The sequence below is a fragment of the Chelonoidis abingdonii genome, chromosome 9, assembly GCF_003597395.2.
Source record: "Chelonoidis abingdonii isolate Lonesome George chromosome 9, CheloAbing_2.0, whole genome shotgun sequence".
In the NCBI taxonomy this organism is placed as follows: domain Eukaryota; kingdom Metazoa; phylum Chordata; order Testudines; family Testudinidae; genus Chelonoidis; species Chelonoidis abingdonii.
In genome coordinates, this window is record NC_133777.1 from 2553357 (window position 1) to 2562788 (window position 9432).

Genomic DNA, 9432 nt, shown 5'->3' on the forward strand with positions numbered 1-9432 from the left:
CTGTTGCTTGTGCCAGCTCTGTGTCCTGCTGACATGAGAACATGGTTTGGAAATGCAAATGGTCACGGCCTTACTCTGGTTGTTAAAGCCAAAGGGAGATGAGTTTCCAGTCAAATGCATCTGACACCACCCCACAGGGGCAGCACCGGTTGTTGAGGGCTGATGCCAAGGAGCAACCCTGCAGAGGCCCTAGGGAGATGGAGGAGACTGATTAGGTCTGAAATTCTCACATTCAATCTGTGATGCTCAAGGCTGGCCCTAGACCAAATGGCGCCCCAGGCGAGGAGCATCTTCTTTCCCACCTCTCTCAATTTGTTACATTTAAATATTTTATTTTTTTATTGCATTTGTAGCCCATTTCCTTGACTGACTGGCAACACCTTGCCCCTGGTGTATCTGTGAGGGCCTGGCTGACAATGTTCTAGGAGGTTCGAGGAAAATGTAGTTCTCAGAAAGTCTGGAAGGTTCTATGAGATTCTACAAAGGTCCAGAACATTCTAGGAGGTTCATGGAAAAATGAATCCACACCCAGAAGGCTGAAAACATTGTACTACAAACATTCTATTTTCCCTTTTGTGGCTAACAACCCAAACAGCACCCTGAGCCAGGGGCCCCACAAGCCTGCAACCCAGGTGGTCACCTGCCCCTAAATCCGGCCCTGGTGATGCTGGGCTCCCCACCCCGCCAGCGTTGTCTAAGCTATTGCTTCCCAGCAAGATGGTCACCTGGAGCTGGGGGTTTGGCTGGAACAAGTAGGATCACAAATTCCATTTCCAGGTGGGAAGCGGCCAGAGACTCACCCACTCACTGTGCTGAGCCCAATGGACAAAATTTCCCTTGAAGCACGAATCTTGTGGCTGGAAATCTCTTCCTGGGAGAGGTGGCTCGCACCTAAACCAAAGCCATGTACTGACCATGAAAGGGATATGGCCGGTTCCAGGGGTTTGGCTGCCCCAAGCAGCCACAAAAAAAAAAAAAAAAAAAAAGCCGCTATCTGCAGCAATTCAGGGGGAGGTACTTTGCTCCCAGCAGGAGTGAGGGACCCTCCGCCGAATTGCCACCAAATATGTGAAAGTGCCACCCCTTGCCGGAGTTGCTGCCCCAAGCATCTGCTTGATAAGCTGGTGCCTGGAGCCGGCCCTGACGGCTGGCTAGGCTAGAGGTGGCACTTGAAGTGTGCAAGTGTGAGCTGGAGAGAAAGGTTTTCATGATGTTAACCTGTCAGTGAAAACAGGCCAATAGCCAAGCTGCCTTCTGAGGCATCAGCACCCAGTCTCAAAAGCAGCGCTGGGCTGGGGCATGGGAAGGTGGAACTGGCCAGCCTGGGAGATGAGGTGCCCCCAGTGACACAGCATCGCTGGGGAAAGGCAACGAGAACATTTAGCGTTCTTTCTGTTCCAGTCATGCTAGGTGTATCTAACAATGGGAAGGAACGTGCTGTGTCCCCCATTAAAGCCTGCCAGTTGAAAGCCAGACTACAGCCTGAAATGCCAGCTGGCGCTCAAACAGCCTCTGATCGGAGTGTGAGACAGAGGAAACAGGATAATGAGGAGTGAATTTTCATATTTCAAATGTTACTAAAAACATGTCCTAACGGAAAATGAAACCTCTTTAGTCCTCCTTCATCTGCTTTTAATCTATAATCCATGCACTGGGCACGCTTCCCACCCAGTATGTGCTCCGCTTCCTTGCTACAAGGGCAGCATCCTTCACTGGTATTTGTCTAGCTTCTAGGTGGAATAAATATTATAATGAATTTCTGATTTGTGTTTTAAGGCACATTGTCAGCTAAAAACTCATGTATTGCGCCCAAGCACATTTTGTTATCTAAAACCACCTTAAGAACATAAGAATGGTCAGACTAAAGGTCCAGCTAGCCCAGTATCCTGTCTTCCAACTTTGGCTAATGCCAGGTGCCCCAGAGGGGATGAACAGAACAGGGAACCATCAAATGATCCATCCCCTGTCGCCCATTCCCAGCTTCTGACACCTTGGATTGTTAGAAGTAAGCGAGTATCTAAAATCCAGGTTCCCCCATCCTGCCATTATTTATTCTGTTAATGGTTCATCCTTCTCACCCTCTGCAGAGGGAAACGCTGTAAGTCAGTTTCGCTGTTACTTATAGGCTCTTTCAGTTCCACTTAGCGGCTTTCACGTTCAGCTTCTCGCTGCTCAGTGTTTAGTTTTCACCCACTCCCACGTGATGGCTTTTGTTTAAAATGTTCACGTTTTCTTTGTTAAAATGATGATTAACATTAGAGCAGTGCCTGAGGGCCCCAGCCACGAACAGGGCCCTCTTGTGCCAGGTGCTGTACAGACAAACAGGCTCACATGCTCCAAGGGATGTAGGTTCCTACTATCCATTGAGCACAGGACATCGATGGCCTTTAGGATCCCAAATACCTGGCGGATGGGGGCCCTAGGAAGAGACAGTCCTGCTCTCAAATAGGCTACAGTCTAAGCACACAAACCAGGGGAGGGGAAACAAGCGCAGAGACAAAATGGGACTTGCCTGAGGTCACTGGCAGAGCCGGTAATAGAATCCAGGGCTCCTGAATCCCAGTCTAGTGCTCTGCCCGCTGCGCCACAGTCTCTCCCTGTTAATTAAGACCTTTCTGTTGATGTCAGGGTTTATAAAAGCACAGGCCAAGTTTGATATGACCATGTCTCGAGCAGTGTTTCTCTTGTGGTATCCTTGAGGAAATGCTTGAATGCCAGCAGAGCCCAGAGGATCTGGGAGCAGACATGCCATTTCTTCCATTCAGTGCCCCACAAATTATGGGTATGATGTAAACGATCTCCCCCCTGTCTCGCTCACTCCAGACTCCCTCTCAGCTTGGCCTGGATTCGGCCTCAGTACAGTCAGTGCTGGTTTTGTTTAGACCTACAGGACTGGGAGGGAGCTGGCAGGGGAGCCACAAACATGCAGGAAGGTTTGGAACACACTTTAAAACAATAACTGGCTCAGTTCAGTTGGGAGAACGGATGCTTGTGGGAGACCAGTTACTGAGCCAAGTTACCCTGGCACAACCCCACTGACTTCAGCTTGGCGAGCAATGGCCTCAAGAGAACAGGGGCTGCTCACTCTGACTAAGCAGCGAGGGCACAAGAGAAAGGAGGGGGTGAAACGGGTGCAAGACCAATCCCGGTTAAATAGTAGGAAGAACATCCTGAGGGGACATCTCAGCACTGGTGCAGGGTGGTGTGGGGTGAGTGTTAGCAGAGAGAACCCAGGGGTGGGGTTGGTTTGGGGCTATGAAATAACTCCACCCATAGAAGCAGGGAGGAGAAGAGGTCCAGCCAGTCTTTCCAACCCAATGGAGTGTAGTCTGTACGTTTAATTTAACCCTGCCAGCAGGATCTGGCCTCGGTGGGCAGCCAGCCCCCATCTGAGTCCCTGACAATCATGGGATTGTCAGTTCAGAGGCCAGGCTGGCACCAGAACCAGGCAAGTTATGGAGCAGATTCCCTCTGTGTCCACAGACTAATTTACCCTGGGAAAGAGCATGTGAAAGAGAATTCCTCTCCGGCCTGCCCCTTCCTTCCATCCTCCTCGTTCCCTCCCTTTGCCCCAGCCGCAGAGGGCATAACCAGTGGTGCTCTGTGCCCAGCGGGGATTTTTGCAGCACAGAGAGAGGGCTGGCTCCCCTCCATAATTACTGCTCAGTTGTTTATCTAGCATTAGCTGAGCTGCTGGAGCATTTGCTCTTGCTGAATAGCTGCTGCGAGGCTGTTTCTCTGCTGTATTTCAGGCGATGCCTGGGGAGCAGGGTGATGGCCAGGCCCTGCATCGGGCAGCTCCCAGACCCAGCTAAGCCAGGTTTACGGAAGCTATGCGAGCCCAAGTAATTGTAGCACCTACCAGCTGAGCCTGGGATGATGGCACCTAGTGAGCGGAGCTCACTAAGGGTCCTACCAGCTCTGTCAAGGAAGTGGGGTCCCATGCACCAGCTCACTGGTGCTCCTACCACAGTGGCCAAGGCTGGTGACACAGCTGAACCCAGCACGGTGCAGCTCCTACCAGACTGGCCTGGGAGAGGTGGCTCCCACCTCAGACCAGCTCCGCCGGCGAGAGGCTCAATTTGGCCGATTAGTCCCTCAGGCTGGGGCTGTTTGAACGAGAGAGGGACAGCAGCTACCCCGGCTTCCTGCCCCCGCCTTTGCGTTCACTGCTTGTGGGTGAATTGTGTCTCGACTGGAGGGGTTATTCATTGAGTCAGTCAAGTGAGGTGGTTGATCTCCACCCTGACTGGCTGACTGGGACATTAGGAGGCTAACGATCAGCGACATACGCACAATGCAGTTCTTGGTGCCAGTCATCATTATCTGAAAACTTATGCAAACCTCGGCTTCACAAGCACTTTTCCAAAGAGCTCACCCATGTACTCATGATGGGATCCGGGACGCCACGAACTGCAGTGACATGCTCGGTGCTTTTCCTCACAACTGTACCAGCAGCTCAGTTGTCTCAGCATGGGACAGGAGATGCTGGCTCGCAGCAAGGCTAGCCGGAGTGTGTGTGGGAATTCCTCTAATCAGACGAGTCTATGACCAGAGAGGCACCAGGCTGCCTTCCTTGTTCTATGCCAAGCTTTCCCCATCATCGTCCCCCACCCCTTTACTTCCCTTCCACGCTGGCACTGTGATCCATCTGTGGGGATAATGCCACATAGCAGGGATGACAGGCAAGATATGGACCCTGCTGAGTGGTGAGGGCTCCACTACGCTGTGGCGAGGCGTGATGCTGGCAGTTCCCTTCAGTGTGGTGCTCAATGGGTGACACCAGGGCCCCACGAATCTCTGCAGTTCTGTTGTGATGAGGCACCTCAAGACTCATCACACGAATGCTGCCTCCTCGGAGAGCTGGAACGAGGTGAAGCTGTTAAGGAATCCCATGGCTCCTGGGCCAGCTCCAGGACCTGCACAAGATTGGGGCATGGATGCGTCTTTTATACGTCTAGGTGAAGCCAATTGCAATGTTGATCAAAGCAGAGGCCCTGGTAAGGTATGGGCAGGGTACTGATGAGACTTTGCTGCCGAAAGGCTAGTCAAGGAGTGGGTTTAGATGCAGGCAGGTCAGAGACTTGGGCTGGGAACGACACTCCTCAGAGACAGTCCGGGTTTGAGAGGGAGTCTGAAAGCTCCTGGGAACAGTGCTGGTGATGGAGGAGAGCTGGGTTTAGAGATGTTCCAGGTGGAGGCATCTGCTGAGGACTGCACAGCGATGGTGCCAGGTGCCTGGCAGGTGAATTGGTGCCTGTGTAACTAACCCATTGGTCAGTGTGTGTTCCATGCCCCACCCTGTGCCCGACCCACAGCGGGGGTGAGTCTGTCCCAGCTCAAGCTGGAACACCTGGGCCTGCCACTCAAGCTGTAAAGAAGTGTGTTTTCAGTAGAGCTCTCTGCAGTTCAGCAGAGCCACTCCATGCAAATGATCACGTTCAGAGCGAGTGGCCAGAGCATAGCCAAGGGCATGAGACTCAAGCATTGGAAGTGCCGGTGGGTGTTTCCTGACCAGAGTGGGGCCACGGATCCGCTTGCTTTCTAGCCACGCAGAAATTAATTTTGCCCAGATGTGCCGGGCAGGGTTGGGGACCGAAGGCCCAGTCACACCCGCGGAGGAAGGGCAGCTAACGGACAGTGACAGGACTGAGGTCTCGCTGTTTGGCTGGGAGAACCATGTTGCTCTGGGTCCTCGATCCGCTGCCCTCTAGCGCCCCCGGGAGGAAGGCTTGCTGCTGAGCATATGCATTGCCATTGCCAACTCTGCTGATGCGCATAGTCAGTTGGTCATAGCGGTATCATCTGGAGTGGGGAGACCTATCCAGTCCCACTGCCAAATGGAGAGAGAGGACATCAGGACAGATCCTCTGTGCATGTTATAGGTGTCTCTCCTGTGCCCATCACTGCTGAATCTAGGCCCCTAGCAGGGATGGAGCTAAACTAGACACAAGGGGCCTGAGAGGAGACGCTCAGGGTGAAGGAAGGATTTGTTACGCCCTACAAGATGCCAGTGATTCCCTATGACAAGGTGATTACAGCCAGCACAGAGGACCCTCTGAAACTGATCATTGCTGATGAATTCCACAGGGACCTCACTGTGGGCATACCCTGGCTTGGAACAGGAAGGCAGCTCCTGGCTTGGCAGAGCTTGATGAAGGAGCAACCAGAGATCTCACTGCCAATGGCATAACGCTACGGTGCTGGATTAAAGGGCAGATTAGAAAGTGTTTTCATCCTGGAATCCAGGGGTTGCCAAGTGGGGGTGGGGGCTGGGGCGGGGAGGAGGCCCAGAAAGACATGCTCGACTCCTGGCAAGAGACACGGTGCACTGGGGGTAGAAGGGCCAGCAGAGAGGGGGAACCTGTCCTGGAAGGCTGTGCTGTGAGACAGTACTTGGGATACTGCCCAAAGGCACACAGCCTGGGCAAGGGGCAGGCGTGGAGAAGGGCAGCGGCCAGGGAGGGAGGCTGCAGCACATCCGCTTACAGAGGTGGTCATCACTGTTTTAAACTCAGACTCACACCCGTGCTGCCCCCTCTGTGCGCTCTAGCCAAGGTTATAGGCACTGGGTCTGGTCTCAGCCAAATACCTGCTGTAGTCCGAGGCCACTGCACTGCAGCCATTAACCACTTGCATTAAATACAGAATCTGTGACAAACAAAGTTTAACTGAACTTCTTTTCTGGACCATCTGCCTTGCAGGAGCCTTGGTTGATGGGGACTTTCTCTGGCAATTAGCCTCTTAGCTCACCAGCCCCAGGGGCAAACACTCCGGAAGGGTCCCCGGCTACTGAGGGTCCTGCAAGGCAGATGGCCTGGAAAAGAAGTTTGGTTGAACTTTGTTTTGTTTCCACCCAGTTTTATGCACATGGGGCGTTCATGTCATCACCCTGTTTACTTGGCTTCACTGGAGCATTAAGCCTGGTACGTTAGTCAATCACGTTGAACAATAGGTTTCTCAGCATCTTGTTAGCCCATTATAGACTCAGGCATTCCTGGCAGCTTTTTCTCATCTCCACACTTTTAATATCTGACCATTTAAAAAATAAAATGACACAAAGGCAAGTGGACTAATGTCCCTGGCCATCGTGGCTACAAAAGTGGAAAGTTAGAAAGTAATCAGGACTCTATTTAAAGAAACGGAACTTGCTCACCTCTTCCATGTTATTAGCTGCCAAAGCCTGATGTGTTGTGCCTGCCAAGGCCAAAGGAAGGAGAGGGGAAGAGGAGACCGGACCAGGCACTTCAGAGCCTTGGCTTTGAAAGGGAAATATCTGAGCAAGTGTGGGGCTTGGGAAAGGGAGCCAGGGGCTAACCCCCAGTGCAAATTTCTACTGCGGCTCTGCCAGTGCACATCAGGGACGGCCCACAGTAGTCCCACTGGGCCAGTAGTGGGCTCTCCACACACCACTCTGCCAGCGCTCCTCAGGCCTGGTCCATAGCCCTGGCCACCCCAGCACGGTGCTCTGCTGACTCCCCTCCAACCTGACCTGCAGCCCCCTGACCTGCCAGTCACATCCTGCTGCTGTGCCCCCAGATCTGCCCATGCCCCTCCATCCTGACCTGCAGCCTCCTGCCTGTCCCCATAGCATTCCACCCCTGTGCCCCCAGCTCTGCCCATGCCCCTCCATCCTGACCTGCAGCCTCCTGTCTGCCCCCATAGCATTCCACCCCTGTGCCCCCAGCTCTGCCCATGCCCCTCCATCCTGACCTGCAGCCTCCTGTCTGCCCCCATAGCATTCCACTCCTGTGCCCCCAGCTCTGCCCATGCCCCTCCATCCTGACCTGCAGCCTCCTGTCTGCCCCCATAGCATTCCACCCCTGTGCCCCCAGCTCTGCCCATGCCCCTCCATCCTGACCTGCAGCCTCCTGTCTGCCCCCATAGCATTCCACTCCTGTGCCCTCAGCTCTGCCCATGCCCCTCCATCCTGACCTGCAGCCCCCTGCCTGCCCCCATAGCATTGCACCCCTGTGCTCCCCACACTCAGAGATCTGCTGATGCCCCTCAATCCTCAATAAAAACACAACACTCAGAACAGACCAGGGGAAGAAGGGCTACTGGAGAAGAACCTTGTTAATGGGGAGCAGAGCTTTTCCAGTACCTGTAGTGCTCTCACCCCCACACCACCCCCATCTTTGCTGCTAATCCAGACACAACTGCGTCGGAGCCTGTGCTGATTTGATCATGTGGACAAATGAAGCACCCAATAAACACCAGAGAAAAAGAGGAGATGTTTAAGTCACAGGCCAGTGTTGGCACAAGCACAAATGGCTAGAAACTGGCCATCAACACGTTTAGGCTTGAACTTAGGCGACTGTTTCTGACCATCAGAAAAGTGAAGTTCTGGAACACTGTTCAAGGGGAGCAGTGGGGGGAAAATCCTAACTGACTTCAAGACAGAGCTCAATACGTTTATGGAGGGGACGTTGTGATGGGACTGCTTACAATGGCATATGGCCCATCCGCGACTCCTATTAGCAAATATCTCCAAAGGCCAGAGACGGGAACCTAGATGGGGAGGGCTTTGAGTTACTACAGACAATTCTTTCCAAGGTGTCTGACTGGTGGGGCTCACCCACATGCTCAGGGTGGAGCTGGTTGCCCTATTTGGGATGGAGAAGGAATTTTCCCCCAGGTCAGATTGGCAGAGACCCTGAGGGGTTTTCACCTTCTTCTGCAGCATGGGACAGGGGTCACCTGCTGGTTTGAACTAGAGTAAATGGTGGACTCGCTGTAACACAGTCTTTAACAGAAGATTTGAGGATGTCAGTAACTCAACCAGAGGTCAGGGGTCTATTACAGGAGTGTGGGGGTGAGGTTCTGTGGCTTGCGATGGGCAGGAGGTCGGACAAGACGATCACAATGGTTCCTTCTGGCCTTAAAGTAAGTCCCCGAGTCTGTCCCTGTGGTCGGCCCCCTGCACCTGTGCTTCCATGGGCAGCAGAGCCAGGCGGAGCCAGAATTGATCTGTAGGGTCTTCCCCAGGCTCATGGTGAAACATCCTAGATGAGGAGGCTGCCCCCCCTCCCCGCTCTGGGGACCCTGCCCGGCAGCCAAGGGGCACCCCCCGGCAGGCAGCCAGACACTGCTCCTTGAGTAGCAGCAGCAGCAGCGCTGGGGCCCCCCTCAGGGGGCCCAGCCAGGCACCGGGGCTGCAGGACCCTATAAGGAACAGCCAGTCCCTGCCCCCCAATGTATCCACACCCCGCTTCCTCGGTTCACCCTATTCCATAACCCCTCCCCCCCACGACAGACCCGCCCCTGTCACCAGCCCTCAGCCAGCCGAGGGGATTCAGGTGCCCTGCCAGGGATCGCTCCGTGTCCGTCCGTGCGCCCTAGGGGTGCCCGGGGAGGGGACTCGCCGGCGGAGCGCGCCCCGGGTCTGGGCCGGGCAGCTCCGCCCTGCCCGGGGGCTGGTCCCGGCCTCCC